Raw genomic sequence first — 26,484 nt, forward strand, 5'->3', positions numbered from 1 at the left:
CTTCGTAGTGGAGGACAGTCTCGAACCTCCCACGGAATTCGTCGTCCCATCCGGTAGGGAGTGGAGGAGGAGGAGAAAAGAGGGAGTGGAGGAGGAAGGAGGGAGTGGAGGAGGAAGGAGTGAAGGAGGAGGGGGTAGGAGGGAGTGGAGGAGGAGGAGAAGAAGGGAGTGGAGAAGGAAGGAGGGAGTGGAGGAGGAAGGAGGGAGAGGAGGAGGAGAAAGGAGGGAGTGGAGGAGGGAATGGAAGGAGGGAGTGGAGGAGGAGAAGGACGGAAGAAGTGGAGGAGGAACAGGAGGAATGGAGGAGGAAGAGGAAGGAGGGAGTGGAGGAGGAACAGGAGGAGGAGAGGATGGTAGGTTCACGAGGTGGGGTAGAGCAATCGACCAGCGTTCTACAGCGAAGTGGTCAAATCCTGCCTGATTCAGCAGGAAAGCTCTGTCGACAAGGGCCTGAGATAGCGTCGTTGCCTTAATAGAAGGCAAGACCGTGGTCGCTGCCTGCCTGCAGACCGTGTGTTGCTGAGATGCTTGGGAAACGATACTGAAAAGTTGGTCAAATGGAAATCTAGTAGGACCGTCTAGTAGTAGATGGCGGTTCAAAAGTTGTTTATGTATGGAATATTGTTGCAAATATATACGCAATGCAAGCTGCAATGTGTTCAACATAGAAAATGTGCAGCACGTGGAAAACGGGAAATATTTGTAACATTTGCAACACAAGTACATCAACACACACAAGTGTATCAACACACATGTGCAATATGCAACACGTGCAACATATAAAGAACATGCAACACGTGCAACATATAAAGAACAGGCAATACGTGCAACATATAAAGAATATGCAACACGTACGACATATAAAGAACATGCAAGACGTGCAACATATAAAGAACATGCAACATATGAAGAACATGCAACACGTGCAACATATAAAGAACATGTAACACGTGCAACATACAAAGAATATGCATTACGTGCAAAATATAAAGAACATGCAACATGTTGACCACATAACACGTACAACATTTGCAACATATGCAACCTTCTCAACAGGTGTAATACAGAAAGTTGCTTTCTGCTGCCGTCAGGTGATTTTATTCGATATAGGATAACTGGGAGGTACCTTGGCGGGAATGGCACAAGACGCGCGCGCGCACACACACACACACACACACACACACACACACACACACACACACACACACAGCATTGCCCATAGATCGGTCACATATGAGCTCTGAGCTCTCTTCCGGGAGGGAAATAGCTGTCGATCACGAGTCCGACACGTGATCCAAGACCATGGTGAATCACACATACACACTCCATACGCTGACGGGGGGATGTGGAGGTGGAGGGGAGAGGGAGGGCGACAACAAGCGTCTCCCCCTCCGCCCCCTCCCTGTGGAGGGAAAAGACGTCCTCAGCTTGAAAAACACGAGAGGAGGAGGAGGAAGAGGAGGAGGAGGAAGAAGAAGAGGAAGAGGTGCCCTCGTGATCGATGACGACGGCGGGACAAAACGGGGAGAGAGAAAAAGGGGCGAGCTTCCATGTATACTTTAATCTGGGTAAAGATGAGATTTTGTGAAGCTAAAGTGTGGTGGACCCCGTCTTGAAGGGAGTCTGGGGTCGGGACCCCCTTCGAGGTGGAGTGTCTCTCCCTCCTCACATCCAGAGAATTGTTTGGAGTCCATAGAAGGAGGAGTAGAAAGTGCATCAAACGTGTTTGTGTATATAAGATAGCTTTCCAATATCAAATGTACGTAAATTCAGAGGCAATCAACAGACTCGGTCTGAGAGAGAGAAAGAGAGAGGGGAGGGAGAGAGAGAGAGGGGGCGAGGGTAGGGAAAGGATGAATTATATCCGAGATAAGTCAAAGCTTCTCTGTCTCTCTCGCACTCTCTCTCTCTCTCTCTCTCTCTCTCTCTCTCTCTCTCTCTTTCTCTTTCTCTCGGTCTCTCTCGTCCTCCTTCTCTCGCTCACTCTCCCTCTCCCTATCTCTCCCTCTCCCTATCTCTCATTCTTTCTTCTCTCTCTCTCTCTCTCTCTCTCTCTCTTTCTTTCTTCTCCCTCGCTCTCTCTCTCTGTCAGATCGATAATCATTAAAACTTGTCTTTGGGAGCAGGATGCCACCCCTCCCCACCCCCTCCCCACCCCCTCCCCTCCCCTCCCACTCATCCAGCCACAGAACTCAGTGACGTCATTCTCGTTATTGTTGACTATGTCCTACACCATGATTGGCCGGTCACATGCACCCGTGACGTCATTCTCGATGACGTCATTAATAGTACTGTGTTGTAAGCACCCGCACCTGATAGTGACGTCGGTATGGACGGGGCCGCGGTCGGCGAATCCGCTTTCAAGCCAGTGACCATTCCTCAGCTGAATTATTTATTTAGTTATTATTTGTTATTATTATTGTTATTATTATTATTATTATTATTATTATTTATGCCTTTGACTTTGGCTACCTCCCTTGTAAGGGGAAAAGCCCTAGGTATATGTATTATTATAATTATTATTATCATATATATATTTTCTTCTTCTTAACGTCTTCTTCAACTGAATAGATTTGTGTGTCAGCGAGCCAGAAGAAAAGAGGACGTCTCAAGTTTGAGGAAGCTGAGTGTGCCGGAGAGGGGGGAAGATGGGGGAGCAGGGGGGATGTGGAAAAGGAGTTTTGAGTGAGTAGGTGAGGTTTATGAGGGAGTATGCGGTGGGAATATGAGGGAGTATTAAGTGAGGATATGAGGTATGTGAGGGAATATGCGGTGAGAATATGAGGTTTATGAGGGAATATGCAGTGAGAATATGAAGTTTATGAGGAAGTATGTGGTGAGAATATGAGGTTTATGAGGAAATATGTGGTGAGAATATGAGGTTTATGAGGAAATATGTGGTGAGAATATGAGATGTATGAGGGAGTATGTGGTGAGAATATGAGATATATGAGGGAGTATGTGGTGAGAATGAGGTTTATGAGGGAGTATGCGGTGAAAATATGAGGTTTATCAGGGAGTATTTGGTGAGAGTATGAGGTTTATGAGGGAGTATGCAGTGAATGGTGAGTTTTATTATTGAACTCCATCAGGTAGACGGCGCGCTTTATATATTTTATTCTGGCTAACACATGTTGGGATGGGGGTGGGGGGGAGATTTTCCATTCGAGATAAAACAGGCTCAAGTTCGAGCGTCGTATTACTTTCCGGTAAAAGCAAAAGTTGGTGCAAGGTTAACGTCCTCAGAACCGTGGCGCACTGTCCAGCTGCGCCAGGCGATTTTATTCAGTACCTGAGGTTGCAGCTCACCGTTTCCAGGTGTATGAGACACCCACGGCCAGCAGACCTTAACATAAGAATATAGGCCCTATGGTCTCTTGCAGTCTCCTTCGTTGTTATGTTTTGGTGAATTGGCTGATGTGTTGTATACCTGAGGAGTGGACCTGAGAGGACCGCGGTCCAACATGGCCATCTTCAGGTCGGGGGTCATTCATACCTTAAGCGGAGTGGAGCAATGTTGCCTCTTTTTTTTAGTTATTATTATTATTAATCATTATTATCATTATTATTATTATTATTACTATTATTATTATTATTATTTTTTTTTTTTTTTTTTTTTTTTTTTTTTTTTTTTTTTTTTTTTTTTTTTTTTTTTTTTTTTTATTATTATTATTATTATTATTTTTTTTTTTCTGGGCAGAGATTTGCTTGTGCACAAACTTTGCCTACACCGAAAAGTATGTGCGCACCCATACGAGTCGCCATCTGCTCATTTAAGCAAATACGCACAATTTGTAAGTTTGTAATACATATTACCTCCACCAAGCATTGGCGTACCAAGGTGGGGCGCGCTAGAGTTAGAAAAAAAAAAAAAAATTATTGGTTTGACGGTTGGCAAGTTACCACATTTTTAGATAATTCAATAAGTTGATGTTTGGGTGGTACTTCTTTATTGAATGGATTTTAATATCGTTTGAAAACTTTGGGTGAGCATATTTTTTTCTTTATGTGCGTTAGTTGTAAAACATGTGTGCGCGCGCGCATGCGCACAGCTTAGAGCAGCGTTTCCCAAACTTTTCCGACCATAGCACCCCCTGTTGTCATGTCTAAGCAATCCATCACCCCTATCTTGTTATTAAAAGAACAAAAGAAAGTGAAGTGTACTGCTTGATGATTTATTTTCTTGATTCCTTAGAACTGAAACAAATTGACAATATTGTTTGCAGAAGAAATAAGAACACCCTAAAAAATAAAAAAGCATGGAAAAAGTCAAATATGCACAACTGGGTAATCAATTATACATATATCAATGTGTGGAATTCGTTACCTTCCACTGTCGTTGAAAGTAACACAATAACAACATTTAAAAAATAGCTTAGATACATACTTGGAATCTAATCCGCATATAAAATATTATCCCTTCCAATAAAAGATCTGACAACCCGGCATTTAATTCCAATTAGATAGGATAGTGGTAGCAGTAGTGTTAGTTCATCTCCTGCCCTGAGTGTAGCTTAATTTAGTAAACACAAACAGCCTCGTTAGGGGCCAGTAGGCCCGCTGTTGTTTGTTCTTTCTTTGTGTTTCTGTGATTTTTGTGTGCTTTACTTCTCAGCACCCCCTATAATTGATTTCAGCACCCCAGGTTGGAAAACGCTGTTTTAGAGGGAACGTTGGAGTGGAGTCATCTGTAGCAAACCAGTACAAGTTGAATCGATCCTGTCAACATATTTTGGCGCCAAATACTTTGTCGCTAGACTATTTTATTCAGCTTGAGGGCGAGTGTGGTGGTCCAGTATGGGTTCTTGAGCGATCAGAATACTATCTTGTCCCGTATGCATTCCCCTCGACCCTCCCGTCTCAGCTGAATAAAATCGCTTTGATGTCAGCCAGAATACAATAAGTCAGGGGTGCCACTGAAGCAGAGTGGGCCATCTCATGGGCCCGACGAGGGGATTTGGATACTTTAGTCTGGCTAATGACAAACATTTTTGAGGAGTCGAATCGGTTGTTACTGTTTTGTCTCTGTTATTGATGATGTTGTTATTATTGTGTTATTGCTGCTGCTGCTGCTGTTGTTATTATTGTGTAATTGATGTTGCTGCTGTTGTTATTGTGTTATTGCTGCTGCTGCTGTTATTGATGTTATTGTGTTATTGTTGGTGCTACTGCTGTTGTTATTGTTATTGCTGCTACTGTTGTTATTATTGTCTTATTGTTGTTGCTGCTGCTGTTATTATTGCGCTATTGTTGTTATTGTTGCTGCTGTTTCGTTGTTGTTAGACTCAAACCCCCGACTTCGTCCCTTGTCTTTTTTTTTCTTTTCTTTTTTTTTTCTTTTTTTCTTGGGGTGGGGGGGGGTGTCACTACGACGCCACATGGTGTGAGATGGGCCGGCAGCCAAAACAAACATTCTTTAAATCCTGTTAATCGTGTTCGAGAAGTGGAGGTATACAACTCTTTAAGTAATCGAATCTGAACCCAAAGTATATGGGATTGAGTTCAGACATAGTCTTTAACCGTATTGTTGCCTAATTCCTCTTATATCCAATTTGTTTTTTATTTAACCCTGTTGTTTGTTTGGTATTTAACTATACCTATGCATTTATTTATTTGATTTATTATTATTATTATATATATATATATATATATATATATATATATATTTTTTTTCGCATCCGACCTAGTTATGTACCAAAAGGTCTCCTGTTGGCATGCTTTGCCTTTGTAATCCTTTGTAATCCTTATCCGCCATTGCTTATCTTGAACTTATTTCAGTGATCATTTATATTATAATAGAATTATTTTGTTGTAAATACCGCCTGATGGTTTTATTCAGGTAAAAAAAAACCTACACGAGGAAATTTTCTAAAAGTGTGAAGAGTCGTTGAGTACATAGAGTATGTGGAGTTTTGAGAGTTTTCGGGAGTGAGGAGGAGGAGGGAGGGGAGGGGGAGGAGGTTTTGGGGATTAAAGGGATTATGTGGTGGGAAAATTTCAGGAAAGGTTGCCCGCGCTGCGATCGCTGAAGAAGCTGCTGAGCTACGAGTTTTCGCGCAGGGGATGGGGTCGGGTGCTTGGGTGGGTCGGGTGGGAGATTAAGCAAATGTTAAGCTTTCGTCTTCTCCTTCGTCTTCTTCTTTTTCTTGTTCTCTTTCTTATTCTTTTTTTTTAACCTTTGCTTCTTCTTCTTTTACTTCTAATTGTACTTCTTTTAGTTCTTCTTGTACTTCCTCATCTTCTACTTCTTCTTTTACTTTTTCTTCTTCATCTTCTGCTTCTTTTTCTTGTACTTTTATTTCTTCTTCTTCATCTGCTTTTTCTTTTTCTTCTTCTATTACTTCTTCTTCTTCTTGTACTTCTTCATCTTTTACTTCATCTTCTGTTTCTTTTTCTTCTTGTACTTCTTCGTCCGCTTCTTCTGCATCTTTTACTTCTTCCTCTTCTGCTTCTTCTTTTACTTCATCTTCTGCTTCTGTTTCTTCTTCTTCTTCTTTTACTTCTTCATCTTTTACTTCATAATCTGCTTCTTTTTCTTCATCTTTCACTTCTTTTTGTACTTCTTCATCTTCTGCCTCTTGGTTTGCTTCTGTTCTTTTACTTTTTTTTTTTTTTTACTTCACCTGATTCTTCGTCGTCTTCTTTTACTTCTTAATTTTCATGTTTCTTCTTCTTCTTCCTCGTCATCTTCTCGTGTGTGTGTGTGTGTGTGTGTGTGTGTGTGTGTGCGCGCGTGTGTGTGTGTGTGTGTGTGTGTGCTTGAGTTCACTTATTAGCATGCGTACCTTGTTCCAGCATACAAGAAAGGCACTGAGTTCGTGGGGTACCATCTTATGTCTCCCTTCATCATACTTTTAAATTCGTCCATGAATCTAGTTTGAGCTATATCGCCGTCTAGTGTATATCAGGCGTTTATGCGCCTACACGAAAAGTGCTATTTCTTCACATTCTTCATCATGTGTGTGTGATTCACCATGGTCTTGGATCACGTGCTGGACTCGTGATTGACAGCTATTTCCCTCTCGGGAGAGAGCTCAGCTCATATATGACCGATCTATGGGTAATGCTGTGACCTCACACGCACACACACATACCCAACTCCCCGCCCACGAGAGTTGAAGTAACAACCTTCAGCGCAGCGATACTGAAATTATTTCAGCCCTGGGGGGATTCGAACCCGGACCTCCGTAGTGGCAGTCGGGAACTCTACCAACTGCGCCACGAGTTGTGCGTGCATGTGTGGTGTTTTTGTATGTACAACTATAAATCAGCGATCTCAGATGCTTTTGCTTGATTACTTAATTGCATTTACCGAATTGGAGTATAAAGGAAAGCAGCAACGCTCGTGGGGTCATGTTTCTTAGTCTTCTAGTCATCAAACCTAGCTTCAAATCCATGCAAGGCTTCAATTTGGGCTATCTCTCCTTCTGCAATTTAGATTTAAGTTCATGTATTGTTCTAACTTGGGCTATATTGATTTTCCAAGTATTTATACATCTCTGTGTATGTGAATGCATATATTCATGTATGCATGTCGGCTTGCGTGCATGTATGTACTCTGCAATTATTTTATTTATTATTATTTATATTATTATAAATTTTATTTTATTTATTTTTATTTATCATTATTATATTTATATATATATATATATATATATATATATATATATATATATATATATATTATCATTATTATATTTTTTCGCATCCGACCTAGTTATGGACCAACAGATCTGTCGGCATGCTCCGCCTTTGTAATCCTTTGTAATCCTTTGTAAACATATAAGGTAGGCTACATTTTGTGGGCTTATGGTCTGGGCTAGACTGGGCTTGCTGGCAAAGTGGGCTCTCGTGTGGCGGGGGGGGGGGAACTCATCGGTTTTTGAAAATAACCTTTAAGACAAGAACACATAAGAGTCAAAGTTCGAAAACAGGCGTTTGCTCTCAGAAGCCACTGTGCAGAAACCTTGCTAGGGAAAATCGTATACAAGAGAATTAGGGTGAGTTTGGGCTGGAGTGGGGGCTTAAACCCTGAAGGTTCAAAGTAGCCTGTAGGCTTAAGTAGATCGTGAAAGTAGCCACAGGGCTTTGATTTTTTTTTTTAAGTTTCCTTCGAGATCCAAAATTTCCCTTTAAGTTAGCAGGACAAAAGAGTCATTAAACATTAAGCTTTCGTCACAACTAACTCCACAGTCGGACGAAGGAGAGTTGAGTAAACGAAACTACATATTTCGATTGCTAACTGCAATCCTCTTCAGAAGTACTACAGTAAGCAATTGAAATATTATAGTTTCGCTTACTCAACTCTTTCTTTCGTCCGACTGTGGCGTATGTTGTGATTTACAAATGTGTTACGAGAGTGTTTTTGTACATTTAAGCCCTAACCCCCGTGGAATCCACATAAATGATCATCGTTTAATCCTGACACACTTTAGGGATTTTATTCTATCCAAGGACTGACGATAGTGCTGTCACGATGAAGGGGGATGGAACACCTTGACCCTACGTACTAGGGACACGAGCTGAACGAGGTGCTGAGGAGGTTAATCTCATAACTGGAGCAGCAAATCCCATTGTCCACGTCGGAGATGAAGACGGGACGCGAACGTAACCCCGACATCCCCCCCCCCTTTTGTGTGTGTGTGTGTGTGTGTGTGTGTATGTTTCACCATGGTCTTAGATCATGTCTTGGACTCGTGATCAACAGCTATTTCCCACCCGGAAGAGAGCTCAGAGCTCGTATATGACCGATCTATGGGGAATGCTGTGTGACCTTACACGCACACACAACTCCCGCCCACGAGAGTTGGAGTAACGACTCGCAGTGTAGCGATACTGAAATTATTTCAGCCCTGAGCGGGATTCGAATCCGGACCTCCGTAGTGGCGGTCGGGAACTTTACCACTGCGCCATCAAGTGTGTGTGTGTGTATGTTAGGCCCAGCCTCTGGGGTTAACCCCAGACAGTCCAAAACCCCAGTTCCAAATCCTGGGAGTCATTTCTGGGGCGGGGATCGCTATGTTTTCAAATGATCAAATCCAAGTTACTTGAATAGAACTGATTTATGTCTATTGTCTCTTCCAAACTTAATGACATATCAGATAATTTTTATGACCGTCGCGTGTAGGACTCGAACCTACCGCTCAGAGGCCATAAGACTACTCGGTTCGAGTCCTACACGCGACGGTCATAAAAATTATCTGATTGATGTCGCTGTTCACTAACGAATTCCTCACATAGTTGCGGATATATTTTATAATCTTAAGTTTGACACAACCTGTGATAACAAAGCGTTATCTTATAACAAAACTTACAACATAACTTATAACAAAGCTTATGATTTATAACAAAACGTCATAAGGAGTCTATAAAGCCAGTGGGGTCGCGGTCGTGTTTAGAGCTGTTCAGGACTTGGACCACGAGGAAGAGCCCCTTTAAGGATTTTGCTCTAACTAACGCTAAGCGATTCTAATCTGCTTAGAAGAATCTTAGTTACCAAGGGATCAGGAAATGACTGAACTGCCTCGGTTAAACCTCAATTGCCTAAAGAGTTAAATTATGTGTCTTTAAGCATTTTATTCTGGCTGATATTAGACTATTTTATTCACTCAAGAGGTACTCCTGTAGTATGGAAAATTGTGTGAGATTCACCATTGTCTTGGATCACGTGTTGGACTCGTGATCGACAGCTATTTTCCCTCCCGGAAGAGAGCTCAGAGCTCATATATGACCGATCTATGGATAATGCTGTGACCTTAAATGCACACATACCCCTACCACCACCGTGTGTGAGTGTGTGTGTGCGCGCGCGCACGCTAGTGTGTGTGTGTGCGTGTGCGTACTCGAGTATTTTTGTGTGCGCATGTGCTAGTGTTTGTATGTGTGCGAATATTTGTGTGTGTGTGCGTGCGCGAATGTTTGTGTGCGTTTGTGTATGTATCCATGGGCCACATCACTCTCTCAAGCATCTTTGTATAGATTGTGTACTTGTGCCGCCATTTTGTTGTCAGTCCTGATTTCCCTCAATGTGGGACCTCGTCCTGCCAACGTTGGCAGACATCTCCCCCTCCTTTGGTACCGTTCGAGACACACCGGGTCAGATACCGGGGGGCTGGTCGGATACCGAGGGGAAGGGTCGGATACGGGAAGGGGGGGTCGGATAACGGTTGAGGCTGGTCGAATACCGGGGGGCTGGTCGGATACCGGGGGAGACTGGTCGAATACCAAGGGTAAGGGTCGGATACTGGGGGGCTGGTCGGATACCGTGGGGAAGGGTCGGATACGGGGGGGGGTCGGATACCGAGGGGCAGGGTCGGATACCGAAGGCAGGAACTTGAGCAAGGACCCCCTTTCGACTGAATGAAATCTTCTAGCGTGAGTAATGATAAAGTCCTTTTAAAGATGTACGTACGATTCGAACCTCGCATGGCGACAGGCCGGAAATGTATGTAACCGCGTGTGTGTGTGTGTGTGTGTGCGTGCGCGTGCGAGTGTGGAGGGAGGGAAGGGGGCGGGAGGTATAAAACCACGAAAACAAAAGAAATAAAAGAAATGTTCTTGTGCTAAAGTGAGAAGATAGAAGGGGTAGAGGGAGGGGAGGGTGAGGGTGACTGGAGTGGAGAGGGAGGGGAAAGGGGGAAGAGGTGGGGGAGGGAGGGGGAGAGAGAAAGGCGGTGAAAGCATAGGTAGTTCTTGGTGGGGGTGGAGAAGGGTAAGAAGCGTTGACAATGGGTGGCCTGAGCTGTGGTGGTAGGGTTGTCGGTAGTGTATGGAAGTAGAAGGAAGTAGAGAAGGAGGTAGTGGTGGTGGTGATGGAGGAAGAGGAGGAGGAGGAGGAGGTAGTGGTGGTGGTGATGGAGGAAGAGGAGGAGGAGGAGGTAATGGTGGTGGTGGTGATGGAGGAAGAGGAGGAGGAGGGAGCAGAGGAAGAAGGACAGGAACAGAAATAGGAAAGGAGGAGAAAGAAGAAAAAGAAGAAGAGAACGACAGAAAGGAGGGGAGGAGGGAATGGAAATGGGTAAGTAGGGGAAGGAAGAGGAGGATGAAAGCAAATTGGAGAAATAAGAGGAGGAGGAGGAGAATAAGGAGAAATGAGAGGAGTTTAGTGAAAAGGAGAGGCTGAAAAAATAGAATAGGAAGTAGAGGAAGGAAAAGAAAAAGAAGGATTTGATGAAGATCTAGTGGGAGACGAAGAGGATATATGAATGAATGAGCAGAAAGAAGAGAAGAAGAAAGAAGTAGAATTTGAGAAGAAATGAGAGGAGACAGAGGAGAGGGAATATAAAGAAGGAGAAGAATAAGAAGGAACAAAAGGAGGAGGAGGATTAAGAGGAACAGGAGAAGCAGTATGAGAAATAACACGACGAAGAAGAAGAGGAGGAGGAGGAGGAAAGGAGGAAGAGATGGAAATGGAGACGGAGACTTGGAAGGTGGAGGAGGAAGGGGGGGGAACGGGCGAATTGGCCGCCAGCACAGGAACGGCCGAAGGAGGAGGAGGAGGAGGAATAATGAAGGTGTGAGGGGAGTGGGGGGAGTGAGGGGGGGATTACGTGGAGAAAGACGGCAGTAAATTCTGGAGGGAAGGACCTGAACAATGGGAGTGTGAAAGAGGAGAGAGAGTGAGAGAGTTCCCGGGGAGAGATGATAAGGGAGAGGGACGGTGGCACTTGAAGGGGGACCTCGTTTTAAGGGCTACCTTTGGAGGAGGAGGAACGCTTTGAGAAGGACCTACGCTACCTTTGGAGGAGGAGAAGGAACGCTTTCGGAGAGCGAGTCTTTGAGAAGGACCTCCGAGGGGGGACCTCGTTTTAAGGGCTACCTTTGGAGGAGGAGGAATGCTTTCGGAGGGTGAGTCTTTGAGAAGGACCTCCGAAGGGCGACCTCGTTTTAAGGGCTACTTTTTGAGGAGGAGGAGGAGGAGAAGGAACGCTTTCGGAGGGGGAGTCTTTGAGAAGGACCTCCGAAGGGGGACCTCGTTTTAAGGGCTACCTTTGGAGGAGGAGGAACGCTCTCGGAGGGTGAGTCTTTGAGAAGAACCTCCGAAGGGGGACCTCGTTTTAAGGGCCACCTTTGAAGGAGGAGGAGGAACGCTTTGAGAAGGACCTCCGAAGGGGGACCTCGTTTTAAGGGCTACCTTTGCAGGACGAGGAGGAGGAGGAGGAACGCTTTGAGAAGGACCTCCGAAGGGGGACCTCGTTTTAAGGGCTACCTTTGCAGGAGGAGGGGGAACGCTTTCGGAGGGTGACTCTGTGAGAAGGACCTCCGCTTAAGGAAGACTTCAGACGGGAAGCTGCGTTTCGGAAGAGGAAGTCCTTTGAAGTAGGGCTCTGGATGAAGAAGGACCTCGTTACTCTTCAGGTTTTAAGGTCCGAAAACTTTGTAGTAGCTACTTGGCTTTGATGAAGGTTATTTGATATCGCGTAAAAACCTACCTGACGCTATTCAGAATAGAATGATTAAAGTAGTTATTATAAAGACTCTCTGTTGGAGAAATTCTTCCGTTGGAGGAGTAATCACCACCAATGCAGGTCTTTTGTTGGAGCAGGGGGGGAGGGGGGCTCGTTCTAGTGGGGGTGGGGGGAGGCTACGTGGGGAGGAGGAGGAGGTGGTGGAGAAGGATCCTTAATGAGGGTGAAGGAGATTCGTTTACAGGAAGGATTTGGGGGCGCTTTCTCTCTCGCCTTCTCTCTCTCTCTCTCTCTCTCTCTCTCTCTCTCTCTCTCTCTCTCTCTCTCTCTCTCTCTCTCTCTCTCTTTCTCTCCCTTTCTCTCCCTCTCTCCCTCTCTCCCTCTCTCCCTCTCTCCTCGCTCTCTCCTCTCTCCTCGCTCTCTCGCCCTCTCCCTCTCTCCCCTCTCTCTCTTTCTCTCCCTCTCTCTCCTCTCTCTCTCTCTCTCTCTCTCTTTCTCTCTGAAGAAGAGTGGGGAAGAGAGAAAGAAAATGGGAACGATGAGGGGGAGAGGAGAAGGAAGGAAGGAAGGAACGAGGAGAAGGAAGAAGAAGAAGAAGAAGAATAAAAAGAAGAGAAAGAGGATATAGAGGAGGAGGAAAAGAAAATGGGAACGATGAGATGGAGAGAAGAAGGAAGAGGGAGGAGGAGTTGGAGAGGAGAAGGAAGGGGAAGAATAAGAGGAGGAGAAGTAAAAACGGGAAGAGGAGGAGGAGGACAAGACAACGAGGAGGTGGTGGAGGAGAGGGCAGGGAAAGAAGACCAAAACGCAGAAAAAGGAGGAGGAAGAAGAAGAGAATAAGCAGCTTGAGGAGGAGGAGGTCAAAAACGTGGATGAGGAATAAAGAGAAGAAGACGAGGAGGATATCGATGAGGAAAAGAGAGGAGGAAGAGGAAGAGTTCTTGAGGAGAGGAAAAGGAGAAGGAGGAGGTACAGAAGGGACGTGAAGGAAGAGGAGGATAGAGAAGGAGAAGGAAGAAGAGGAGGAGGAGGAGGAAGAGTCCTTGATGAGAGGAAAAGGAGGAGGAGGAGGAGGAAGTGTCCTTGATGAGAGGAGGAGGAGGAGGTACAGAAGGGACGTGAAAGAACAGGAAGATAAAGAAGAAGTAGGAAGAAGTGGAGGAGGAGACATTTGGAAACCTTCCATCCCCTTCAATCTTGGCAGCGTCTACCCTTTCATTTTCAGCCGTTCAGTGATTTTGTTCTGGTTGACGTCAGTCGATTTTGTTCAGGTTCGGAGACTCCTCTCGGCCAAGGGGGAGGAGGAGGAGGAGGATGGCGCCACGGGATGGAACAAGATCGCCCAAAAAGAAATCCAAAATGCTATTCGGACCGGAAGAACTTCTCCGCTGTCGCCAACGAGGTGCCAAAACGCCGAATAAAATCACTTGACGGCACCTGGGTTAAAAGGAAGAGTACCACCCGATACGGAAGGGGTTGAGATACGATCCTTGTCCAAGATTTCCCCGAAGGAGGCGAGGACGAACTGGACTTCGAGGACCTTTGGGTGCCACGAAGGGAGTCCTCGAGGTCGTCCTTGTTCCGTTGGCGCCAATGATGGGGTTCCTTGGCGCCAGACGCTTCTGTTCAGCTGGCGGACCCCCGGGTGAATGGAACCACGGTCGGTCGAGGTTGTGGTAATTAAGTCAACTGGCGCCGTATGTCAGAAACCAAGGCAGGGGGATTATTCATGATGAGGATTCTCTCTCTCTATCTCTCTCTCTCTCTCTCTCTCTCTCTCTCTCTCTCTCTCTCTCTCTCTCATTCTCCTTCCCTTTCTATCATTCTCTCTCTCTATCATTCTTTCTTTATCTATCTCTCTCTTACTCTCTTACTCTCTTTCTATCCGACCCCGCCATGGACCTAAATGTCTTTTACCCCCCGGCGATTTGAAAGCCCATTGAACACTACACTCTCCTCCCTCCACCCCACTCACACACTCTCTCTCTCTCTCTCCCTCTCCCCCCCCTTTCTGTCACTCTATCACTCTCTCTTTGTCACTCTCACTTACTCTCTTTCTCTCTCCAGTCTCTTCCTGACGACCCTGCTATGGACCTAAATGTCTTTTACCCCCTCCACCTCTCTCTCTCTCTCTCTCTCTCTCTCTCTCTCTCTCTCTCTCTCTCTCTCTCTCTGTGTGTCTCTCTCTCTCATTCTCATTTTCTTTCTATCATTCTCTCTTACTTTCTTTATCTCTCTCTCTCTCTCTCACTCTTACTCTCTTTCTTTCTCCAGTCTCTTTCCAGCCGACCCCGCTATGGACCTAAATGTCATTTACCCCCCGGCGACTTGGAAGACCATTGAATACAACACTTTCCAGCACCACACTCTCTCTCTCTCTCTCCCTCTCCCTCCCCCTCCCTCCCTCCCTCTCCCTCCCTCCCTCCCTCTCCCTCTCTCCCTCTCGATGTCTGGAATAACTGATGGAGTCGTTGTTGTCGTCGTCGTCATCATCGACGCCTTCAGCAGTAGCCCCTGGAGGAATCTCGCAAAGCTAATAGGTTTGATGTATTACGGAAGCTTCGCAGATTCACACGCCTCTCTCCCGTACATGAGTGAGCAAGGGACGACTGGGGAAGAGGAGGAAGAGGAGGAGGAGGGGGAAGGGGAGGAGGAAGAGGAGGAGGAAGGGGAAGGGGGGAAGAGAGAGAGAAACTGTATATAGTTCGCCTGTGGTCTCTCCAGAAGATGGCCCAGGGGGAAATTATGCTTTAGCTACGAGGAGGAGATAAAGGAGGAGGAGGAGGAGATGGGTTTGGGATGGGCTGAAGGATAGAGATGAGGAAGAAAAGGATTGAGAGTTAAAGACTAGGAGGAAGAAGGAGAAGAGAAGGAGTTTTGTAGGAAGGGTTCAGGGTTGTAGCAAGGGTGAGAAGAAGAAGAAGAAGAAGAAGGCGCCGGCAGTGGCTGGAAGGCAATGTGAGGAAGGAGGTCTAGGAGGAGGAGGAGCTTCGAGGAGAAGTTGTGGGGAAGGAGTAGGTTGAGGAGGAGGAGGAGGATGAGGGAAGACTTTGTGAGGAAGGAAGAGGTTGAGGAAGAAGCTTCGAGGAGGAGTTGTGGGGAAGGAGTAGGTTGAGGAGGAGGAGGGAAGACGTTGTCAGGAAGGAAAAGGTTAAGGAAGAAGCCTCGAGGAGGAGTTGTGGGGGAAGGAGCAGGTTGAGGAGGGAAGACGTCGTGAGGTAGGAAGAGGTTGAGGAGGAGTTGTGGGGAAGGAGCAAGTTGAGGAGGAGGAGGAGGAGGGGAGACGTCGTGAGGAAGGAAGAGGTTGAGGAAGAAGCCTCGAGGAGGAGTTGCGGGGAAAAGAGGAAGTTGAGGAGGAGGAGGGAAGACGTTGTGAGGAAGGAAGAGGTTGAGGAAGAAGCCTCGAGGAGGAGTTGTGGAGAAGGAGCAGGTTGGGGGGGAGGAGGAGGGAAGACGTTGTGAGGAAGGAAGAGATTGAGGAAGAAGCTTCGAGGAGGAGTTGTGGGGAAGGAGCAGGTTGAGGAGGAGGGAAGACGTTGTGAGGAAGGAAGAGGTTGAGGAAGAAGCCTCGAGGAGGAGGAGGGAAGACGTTGTGAGGAAGGAAGAGGTTGAGGAAGAAACCTCGAGGAGGAGTTGTAGGGAAGAGAGTAGATTGAGGAAGAGGAGGGAAGACGTTTTGAGGAAGAAGCCTCGAGGAGGAGTTGTGGGGAAGGAAGAGGTTGAGGAGGAGGGAGACGCTGTGAGGAAGGAAGAAGTTGAGGAAGAAGCCTCGAGGAGTTGTGGGCAAAGAGTAGGTTGAGGAGGAGGAGGAAGACGCTGTGAAGAAGGAAGATGTTGAAGAGGAGGAGGGGGAAGACGTTGTGAGGAAGGAAGAGGTTGAGGAAGAATCCTCGAGGAGGAGGAGAAGGAGGAGTAGGAGGCGGCGACAGATGCGGCTTTGAAATTGGGATCTTGCATTCAAGAGGACACAGCGAAAGGAGGGAGGAGGCTCCACCGCTGCCACCAGTGCCATCTCGTGGTGACACAGGAAACTTTAAGGAAGAGAAGAAGAAGGAGGAGGAGGAGGAGGAGAAGGAGGTTTCTGCATTGTGTTGTATCCCTTGTACGTATATTTATCTCCTTGTTGTAGTACAATGTACAGGAAGAGAGCTATGTTTGTGAGCTAAAGTCTTTGTTGTTTCTGTCCATCTACTATGGGGTTAAATTGTCCCGGGGTTGTTATTCCTTTATCCCAAGCTATTCCATGAATCAATGATAATTCTGTGTGTGTGTGTGTGTGTGTGTGTGTGTGTGTGTGTAAAGGAGAGAGAGAGAGGGAGTGACGGGGTAAGAGAGTACGATCTTAGGGAGAGGAGAGAAGCAGACGGGGAAGGGGGTGGTTGGGAGGGTGAGTGGGGGTGGGTGGGGGAGATTATAGTTCGTCGAGTACAGCAAACGCCCAACTTTACAAAAAGTCTTAAATCCGGATTTTTCGTAACCCCCTTCAAATATTCCGTCATATTAGACGCACCTCATATTAGACGTTCAGCGTATTAGACGTCCGTCATATTAGACGCACCTAGATGTTCAGCGTATTAGATGTACAGCGTATTAGACGTACAGTGTATAGTGCACCGCATATTAGACGCACAGCATATCAGACGCACCGCGTATTAGACGCACCGCATATTAAACGCACCGCGTATTAGACGCACCTACACGCACAGCATACTAGACGCACCGCATATTAGACGTACACTGCATATTAAACGTCCAGCGTATTAAACGCACCACATATTAGACGCACCGCATATTAGACGCACCGCATATTAGACGCACCGCGTATTGGACGCACCGCATATTAGACGCACAGCGCTCTGCGGCTGTAGAGGTCCCAGCTCGATCCCCAAAAACTGCAGGTGACACCCAAATGCACTGGATCTTCTAGCACACAAGGTAAAGGTGACTGCTTCGGCCGTAGGTAAACTTATCTTATTAGATCCTTGTTATCGCAAGTACTTTTTTTGCAAACTCACTATTATCTTGCCTTAAAGTCGGCAAAGAAAAAATAAAATAAAATTAGATTCCACATTGACATTATGCCCCTATTCACTGCGCCATGTTCCTGGAAACGGTTATGAGACTGTTAATATTCTAACTGCATATCTCAGAGTAGCAAGTTTATAACTGAATTATCATTTATTAAAGAAAATTCCGTTTGTGTCGCCTGACTAGGGTCTTCTTCCCACCAAGTTTTCTTGCGCCATTTTCTTCGGTTCCTTCGTGAGTTGGAAATCTTTCGAGCTCCCTTTTTTTTTTTCTCTCTCTCTCTCTCTCTCTTCTTCTTCTTCGCGATCTTCCTCTTTCCCCCCTCTCTCTCTCTCTCTCTCTCTCTCTCTCTCTCTCTCTCTCTCTCAAGATTTTTCTCCCTCAGATTAGCCGTTCAGTACATAAGATATTTTTTAAAGATTGATTTATTAATTTATTTACTTCTTAGTTAATTTTCATTTTCTATTTCATTATATTTATCTATTTTCATTAGATATTTATCTTAAGTAAGAAAAGCAACTCGAATTATGGATTTGTTTGACCTCTTTGTACCTCTTTACTTTGTTTTCCCTCTTTGCGCTTGTGTCCTTCTCAGGAAGTTTAGTCCTTCCGGGGACTTTTTGCCTCCTCCCTCCGAGGAAGAAGAAAAGGAAGAAGGACCTCCGAGGAAGAAGAAAAGAAGAGGAAGGAGAACCTCCGAGGAAGAAGGACCCTCTGAAGAAGAAGAACAGGAAGGAGGAACTCCGAGGAAGAAGAGGAAGAAGGACCTCCGAGGAATAAGAAGAGGAAGAAGGACCCTCCGAAGAAGAAGAGGAAGAAGGACCCTCCAACGAAAAAGGACCCCCGAGGAAGAAGGATCTCCGAGGAATAAGAGGAAGAAAGACCTCTGAGGAAGAAGAAGAGGAAGAAGGACCCTCCGAAGAAGAAGAAGAAGAAGAAGAAGAAGAAGAAGAGGAAGGACCTCCGAAGAAGAACAGGAAGAAGGACCTCCGAGGAATAAGAAGAGGAAGAAGGAACCTCCGAGGAAGAGGAAGGAAGAATTTAGTTTGCTCCTCCAGCAGGAGCCGAGCAGAAGCCTCATTACTCCCAAGACCATGTAACCGAAGAAGGAATTGGGAGGAGGGACGGGGGCGGGGGGTGGGGGGGACTGGAGGCATGATTGTAAGCGGGAGGAACTCGGAGAAGAGGAAGAGAGAGAAAGAGAGAGAGAGAGAGGATTAGAAAGGCAAAGCAGTGAGTAGAGAGGAAGGAAAGAAGTAGCTGGAAGGAATGAAAGAGAGAGAGAGAGAGAGAAAGAGAGAAGGATTACAAAGTCAAAACGGTGAGCGGAGAGGAGGGAAAGAAGTAGCATGAAGAAGTATAAGAGAGAGAGAGAAAGAGAGACAGAGAGAGAGAGAGAGAAACAAAGAAGGATTACAAAGGCAAAACGGTGAGCAGAAAGGAGACCTTTCGGTCCGTAGCGAGGCGGGGTGCATTGGGGAGAAAAAGAATATTAAATGAGTAAATAAGCAAAGAGGTAAACAAGCAGATTATTGGAAGATTACGCCACATCCCTCGAGTGTTTATTCAACCAAAAATTCAACCGCCGCCGAGCTGTGTTCTACAATTCGGTCGTCTCTGAAGGAAATGTTCTATTAACTTCGGGATGTATTTTTGTGTTATTATATGATATATATATATATATATATATATATATATATATATATATAATTTATTAATCTATCTTTATTTATTTTATTTATTTATTTTATTTATGATTTTCTTTTCTTTATTTTTATTTATTTATTTATTATGTTTTATTTTATTTATTATTATTATTATTATTATTATTATTATTATTTTTTATTTTTTTTTTTTAATATGCGTAACAGTGCCTAGGTCTGAAACCGTGCTGGCTGTCGTTTCGATAGATGGCATCTCTCATTTTCCCTCTGATTAAGCATTGTCTTTCAGCTTTTTGACTTCAGCTTTCCTCTCCTCTTTTCATGTTACAGGAGCACCGTTAGACAGCTTTCATTCTCTCTGTATATCTCAGGTCGTGATATATTTATTTTTCTAATGAATATTTTCAAAGTTCTTCGATGTGTAGGGTGAAACTAATGGAATAAGAAAGAGAGGCAAATAGAAGATGAAGAACTGGTTATACGAAGATGACCTAAATGAAGGAAGAACAGGGAAAGGCGGAGATGACAGAGAAGGAAGAAGAAGAGGGAGAAATGAAAAAAAAACCAGCACAAAACGAAAGAAGGAACAGGAAGAAAAGTGAGAGGAAATACCGCGGAATGAAAGAACAGTGAGAGGAGAAGAAGGAGGAGGAAGAGGAAGAAGAAGAGGGAGAGGCGAAAAGAAAGAACAGAAAGAAATTTTATAGAAAATGCCGCGGAAGGAAAGAACAGTGAGGGGAGCTGTGAATGAGGAAGAGGAGGAAGAAGAAGAAGAAGAAGAGGGAGAGGAAGAAGAAGAAGAGGGAGAGGAAGAAGAAGAAGAGGAAGAGGCCGGAATATGGTTAGAAGGCGTCCGAAGAGGTGGAAAGCGTTGTAGCGTAAAGTAACACGGGAGGAGGGAAATGACTCGGAAGGAAGAAAGGAGGAGAAGCGGAAATGAGGTAGAAGGGAAACTCCGATAGACGGAGAATCCCGAGAATAGAAATGGATCTCCTCCTGCCGGCGGTGCAGACGAAGGGATGGTGAGGGGAAAGACGCACCTGCTCCAACTGCAGACGAGATGGAAGTGTGTGTGGCCGAAGTGTGAAGGATGATGGATTCTGGCCTCTTTCTCGGATGTGTTTACGTAACCACTTATTCATTCTTTCGGTCCGTTCTCTATATCATTGGTATGCTGATATATATGCATTGGCTCCTGTTTTCACCCATATATCAGTCTTTCAGATCGTTTATGCTATGTGTTTGAAGTGTTGGAAGGAATTAGAAAGCTAATAGGGTACTAGGATTGGATGGGTATCGTATAGAATGCCTGACAAAGGGTAGAGGTCATAGTGGACTGATTGGTGAGATTGTTTAATGTTTGTCTCGGGAAACAAGAGTCTCCCGGTTGCGGGAAGGATGGCATCTGCAGTCCCAGTTTATATAAAGAAGGAAAATAGATATGGATGTATCACTAGAGGGGGAGTGAAGGAGAGTTGTAACAAGCGAAGAGAAGGGGAGTGGGGAAGAGTGTATGATACTGGGAAGGAGGGGAGTATGCAGAGGATAAGAAAGGAGGCGTGTACTAAATTTGGGGACACAAGAGGAAGCGTGGAGAAAATGTGTAATAAATAAGGAGGAGGAAGAGAAGAAAGGTAATAAATGTTACAGGAGACGAGAAAGGAAAGAAGAGAGGAGACATTGAATTGAAGAATGGAACAATAACCAGCGGTTCTCAGGGCCCTCACGTTAAGGGGGGGGGTGCAAGGGAGGGGGTGCATATGCCCTGGGGCTGCACATTTAGGGGGGCGGCAATTCTAGCCTGGAGATGCCGCCCACAAGGCTGACAAAATAATTATAATAAGAAAAGGTCAAAGGAGCCCTGAATATTTTACCGTAATATGCGAATTATGCGTTAGAATCAACATAATATGAAATATTCCCCCCCCCCCACCGTCCTTTCTGCAATAGGGACATGAAACAACATTTCTAAAATCTGTTTAATTATTTCGCATGGCAATAGGTATAATAGGCAGAACATTTCTAAAATCTGTTTAATTATTTCGCAGGGCAATAGGTATAATAGGCAGTAAGGAATGGTGGAAATGGGAAGTGGTGATGGCCGGGGCGGCACTCTTAGGCATGTAAGGGCTCTAGCGGTTCTATCCGAAGAGGTGGAATCACATAGGTAGTCAAGGGGAGATTTTTGGAAGATAGCAGGAAGGAAGGAGAGTAGAACGTGAAAGTAATCACCATTATTTTATGAGTAGACATTTACATGGAATGAAGGATAAACCTAATTGTAATAGCTTTTGTATTCTGTTGGGGGATGTTGCTAAAAGTCACTGAAATATTGAGTGCAGTGGAAGAAAGGTTTGATAAATGAAGAGGATGGAATGAGCACAAGGGAACGTGTGACACAAGGGAGAATGGGAAGAAAGAAGAAGGACCCTGTTTGGCCAAGTGCAGAGAAGAGGCGTGGAGTAGGTGAGACAAATGAAGAAGAGAAGTGCGATGCAAGAGGGAGACAGGGTCGGGCACAGAAAATTAGGCAAATGACGGAGGGGGAGGAAAGGAGTGAAGAGGAGGAGGAAGGGAGATAACAGAAGATACGACACTGGGGAGAAGGGAAAAGGAATTCATGGATGATACAAAGAGAAACTGTTCTGAATGAACGAAGATTTAGGAGAAGGGGAAGGGAATGGAAGGAAAGATGGAGGAGATAGAGAGGAGGAGGAGGAGATAGACGAAGTGTCAGAGGAACACTTAGAGAAGAGGGAGGGTAGCCTAGGACGAGGAAGGGGTGAGGAAGAGGAAGAGGTAGTGGGAAGGAGTAGGGATAAAGGGACCGTAGTGCGGTGAGATAATGAGTGAGAGGCATTACGCTGATGAGAAAGGGAGGGAAGCCTTAGTGCCTTTTGTTCGAGTTAGGGTGGCCGGGACCCAAATGAGCGGTTGTACTCACATCGTATCCATGTCACACACACACACATCCGCCACGCTCCAGCTGCGCTTCGGCCACACGCTGCCTACAATCATCTAGATGAAAAGCTCTTTAACGAAAGTGTGGACTGTTAGCTACGCCCGGCCACACACACTGCGTACACTCAAGATGAAAAGCTCTTTAACGAAAGTGTGGCAGAGAATATGGACTGTTTGCTACACCCGGCCACACACACTGCGTATAATCAAGATGAAAAGCTCTTCAACGAAAGTGTGGTAGAGAATGTGGACTGTTAGCTACGCCCGGCCACACACACTGCGTACAATCATCAAGATGAAAAGCTCTTCAACGAAAGTGTGGTAGAGAATGTGGACTGTTAGCTACGCCCGGCCACACACACTGAGTATAATAAAGATGAAAAGCTCTTCAACGAAAGTGTGGTAGAGAATGTGGACTGTTAGAAGTAACGTTTAAAAAATGAACGCCCAAACGACTGACTTTACCGTTCTTTCGGATCCGACACTGCTGGGACTCGATTCAGTGACTCTGCTCTCCGGTTCGAGTCCTGACACCTGCTGAAGGACAACTTGTCAGGAGGGAGCGCACCTCTCAGGTGTTAGAGCACCTTCGTTCACAACACTGTAACCTGGCTGTTACGTGGACAACACGCACTTGGAGTTGATCTTCGATCTCTTGCTGCTCATATATATGTTTATTTATCTATTTATTTATTTGTTTTTATATTGATTATATATTTTGAAGTGTATATATATATATATATATATACACGAATTTGTATGCATATACATTCCTTTATATAGGCATGTGTATATACATATATGTATATATGAATATATATTGCGTGCGCACACACACACACACACTCTCTCTCTCTCTCTCTCTCTCTCTCTCTCTCTCTCTCTCTCTCTCTCGTAATCAACATTTTTTCATTACATATGCAAGCTTAGTACTCATAATGACCAATCAGTAGATCCATACACACATCACCTATGCTCATTCCATTGCTCATTTCATGGCTCATGGGAAACAGTAACTGTTTGCAGTGTGGTGTATCCCTGAAATACTACATGGTAGAAGGATAAATGGCGCTTTGTTAAAGCCCAGTTTTAAAGAAGAAAAATCTGTTATACATTTCTGTTAGAAAGACCTTAAGAGGTCATGTCCTGAGGGACGCACGCGCCTTCATCCCATCGATGAGTTCCGATGATTACATGAGGGAGATGGCCAAGTCCAACAACTGGCCTTCGAGACCCAATTCTTGGGGGGTGCCCGCCGTGACTCGGTCGGTAAAGCGCGCGTCTGGTAACTGCGTGGGGATTCCGGGGTCTATTCGAATCCTGTCCGCGTAGAGGTTAGGGTACTCATTCTGAGTAATGGCTCCCGATCTCTGATCATCTTGGACTTGAGGTGAGTTAAAGATTGAGGTCCGAGCGAGGTACTAACGGTGGGATTCTTAAAAAAAATTCTTTCCTTATATAAATCCATGGAAGGGAAGGAATTTTTAAGAATACCACCGTAAGAATATTACTGTGGTATACTTAAGAAAAAATCATTCCTTATATAAATCTTTCCTTTTATAAATCTTATATAAATCCATGGAAGGGAAGATTTTTTAAGAATACCACAGTAAAAATCCTACTGTGGCATTCTTAAGAAAAAAATAATTCCTTGTATAAATCTTTCCTATTATAAATCTTATATAAATCCTTGGAAGGGAAGATTTTTTTTTAAGAATACCACTGTAAGAATCCTACTGTGGCATTCTTAAGAAAAAATCATTCCTTATATAAATCTTTCCTATTATAAATCTTATATAAATCCTTGGAAGGGAAAGATTTATTTTTTAAGAATACCACCGTAAGTTCCCCAAACCAATGGAAAAGAAAGCTTAGGTTCGGCAGTAAACCGTTAGTCAGGTGATCTTAGGCCTTTTTCGACACATCCGTCCTGACTGAGCGTGGGAACAGCAGTCACGAGCCTCTTGACGTCAATGTAATGTAAGACGCATGGATGTCGAGAATGAGGTGCGATCTCGGACCTCCCGCGTGAGGGGCTGAGACGCTAACCACCACTAAACCAGTCTGTGTCCGTTGCTGTATGTATGTGTGTGTGTGTGTGTATTCACTTGGTCTTTGGATCACGTGTTGGACTCGTGATCGACAGCTATTTCCCTCCTGGAAGAGAGCTCAGAGCTCGTAGGTCCGATCTATGGGTAATGCTATGACCTTTGCACACACACACACCCCCAACTCCCCGCCCACGAGAGTTGGAGTAACACCCCTCAGCGCTGCGATACTGATATTATTTCAGCCCCGGGCGAGGGTCGAACCCGGACCTCCGTAGTGGCAGGCCAGAGCTCTAACCACAGCGCCATGAGAGGTGTGTGTGTGTGTGTGCGTGCGTGCGTGTGCGTATTTACGAATATATATCCTATCCGTTAACTTAATGGCAACCATAGTAATCATAATAATAACGTAAGGCTGGCGAAGACTGCAAGAGACCATAAGGCCTACACTAAGCAGTTCCATGTCCCTTACTCCCCTGTCATCCCTGTACAAGACCGGACTAACATAGTTGAACAGTTTTGTGAACCATTATATAAGGAAGCAAAAATCATTTCCCAGGTTTGAGTGTGTCAAGCAGGTTCTGCTCGAAAGACAAGGCTAAGTATAGCACTCTGACCTCCAGCGAGGACACTCCGAGGACATAGAAATGTCCACAGTTGTGATATATCCAATTTTGATTCTTATGATCAAGACTGACTCTATCTCTCTCTCTCTCCCTCTCTCTCTCTCTCTCTCTCTCTCTCTCTCTCTCTCTCTCTCTCTCTCTCTCTCTCTCTCTCTCTCTCTCCCTCTCTATCTCGCCCTCTCTGTCTCTGTCCCTCTCTCTCTCTCTCTCTCTCTCTATCTCTCTCTCTCTCTCTCTCTCTGCATCACACACACACACACGCACACAAGGAACGGAATCGTTAAATTATTGAATGTACAAATTTTGATACATTTAGTTCGAATATACATACACACACACGCACACACCCATGCATGTATGTATATACATAAATATGTGTGTGTGTATTTACCTAGTTGCATCTTACAGGAAGGGGAGCTACGCTCGTGGAACCCCGTCTGTGTATCTCGCAGTGTCTAAATTGTTCTTAAATTCGTGTATGGTTTTTGCACTATCATTTCGTCCAGTGTGTGTGTGTGTGTGTGTGTGTGTGTGTGTGCGTGCGCGTGTATGTATCGACTCACTAGGGAGGACTTCTACTCCTTTACCTCGCATAGCAGACGCAGGTGCAGACGACGACCAGAATCACATGTCCAAGCACGTGGGAGAGGAACATCCCCCTCTCGTGCTGCGCGCTTGGCCACCTGCCCAGGCAGGCAGTGGGGGGAGGAGGGAGGGGTGGCAGGTGGTGGGGGATGGGGGTCCGGGGGGGGGGCAAGCACGTCAGTTCGATGTGTGATGATCGCTCCCACATCTCGAGCCACCCAAGGTCGCGCGGGTCACGAGGAAGGTGGCCGGGGATCGCGCGAGCGGGGAGTTTCGGAGACTTGGTGAAGGTGTGTGACGTTGTAGCTGACTTTATTATACCTGATTAATTCGTTTTTTTTTTTTTTTGTGAGGTTGTGGCTCGCTTTAGTATACAAGATTATTATTATTATTATTATTATTATTATTATTATTATTTTTTTTTTTTTTTTTTTTTTTTTAGTGTGACGTTGTGGCTCGCTTTATTATACAAGATTACTTTTTTATAGGATGGAGAGGACCTAATCGTCTTGATCATGACGTAGCAGATAAATAATAAAACCTTCAGTCGATGTTGTTTTGATACAATTAAAAAAAAAAGAATGTAAGGCAGCGAATACATAGAGAGGAAGATTAAATTATCGCTATGTAAAGCTGGATTTGCATATCTAACTTGAGGGAGTACGACAGAACTTTAGTTTGTGATTGTAAGACGAGGATTACACAGGAACGGCGGAGTGTACGATAACCTGCGAAGGTGGGCAAAGAGAGAGAGAGAAAGAGAGCGAGAAAGGGGAGGAGAGAGGGAAATGGCAATAATGAAGCAGTGAAATGTAAAATAATTCATTTTTAATAACCAAGTACATGTAAACAAAATGGAGAATAATGGATTTCTGTACACAAGGTTCTTTTAAGTGAGAAATTCAATACAGAAATGAACCCTAACCGCGAGCGAATATGCAGAATCATACATTCAAAAGAGAGGGAGAGAGAGAAAGAGAGAGGGGAGGGGAGGGGAGAGAGAGAAGGGGTGTGGGGGGAATTGGTAGGTTGGCAACCTTTGGGGGAGGGAGAAGGGGGGAGGGGGAGACGTTTTTGTGCCTCGGAAGCAGAGGAAAGGAACAAAGTGATGCCACGGAATTACTCCTCCTCTTCTTCCTCCTCCTCTTCTTATTCTTCTTCCTCC

General features: G+C 45.1%; 1 protein-coding gene across 2 annotated transcripts in view; it reads left to right on the forward strand.

The window, feature by feature from the left end:
- Positions 1-26,484, forward strand: part of LOC143039582 (uncharacterized) — a 226,656-nt gene that overhangs the window by 73,198 nt on the left and 126,974 nt on the right. The gene's annotated exons all lie outside the window — the stretch shown is intronic.

The sequence above is a fragment of the Oratosquilla oratoria genome, chromosome 26, assembly GCF_046742065.1.
Source record: "Oratosquilla oratoria isolate Oo_2021 chromosome 26, ASM4674206v1, whole genome shotgun sequence".
Classification (NCBI taxonomy): Eukaryota; Metazoa; Arthropoda; class Malacostraca; order Stomatopoda; family Squillidae; genus Oratosquilla; species Oratosquilla oratoria.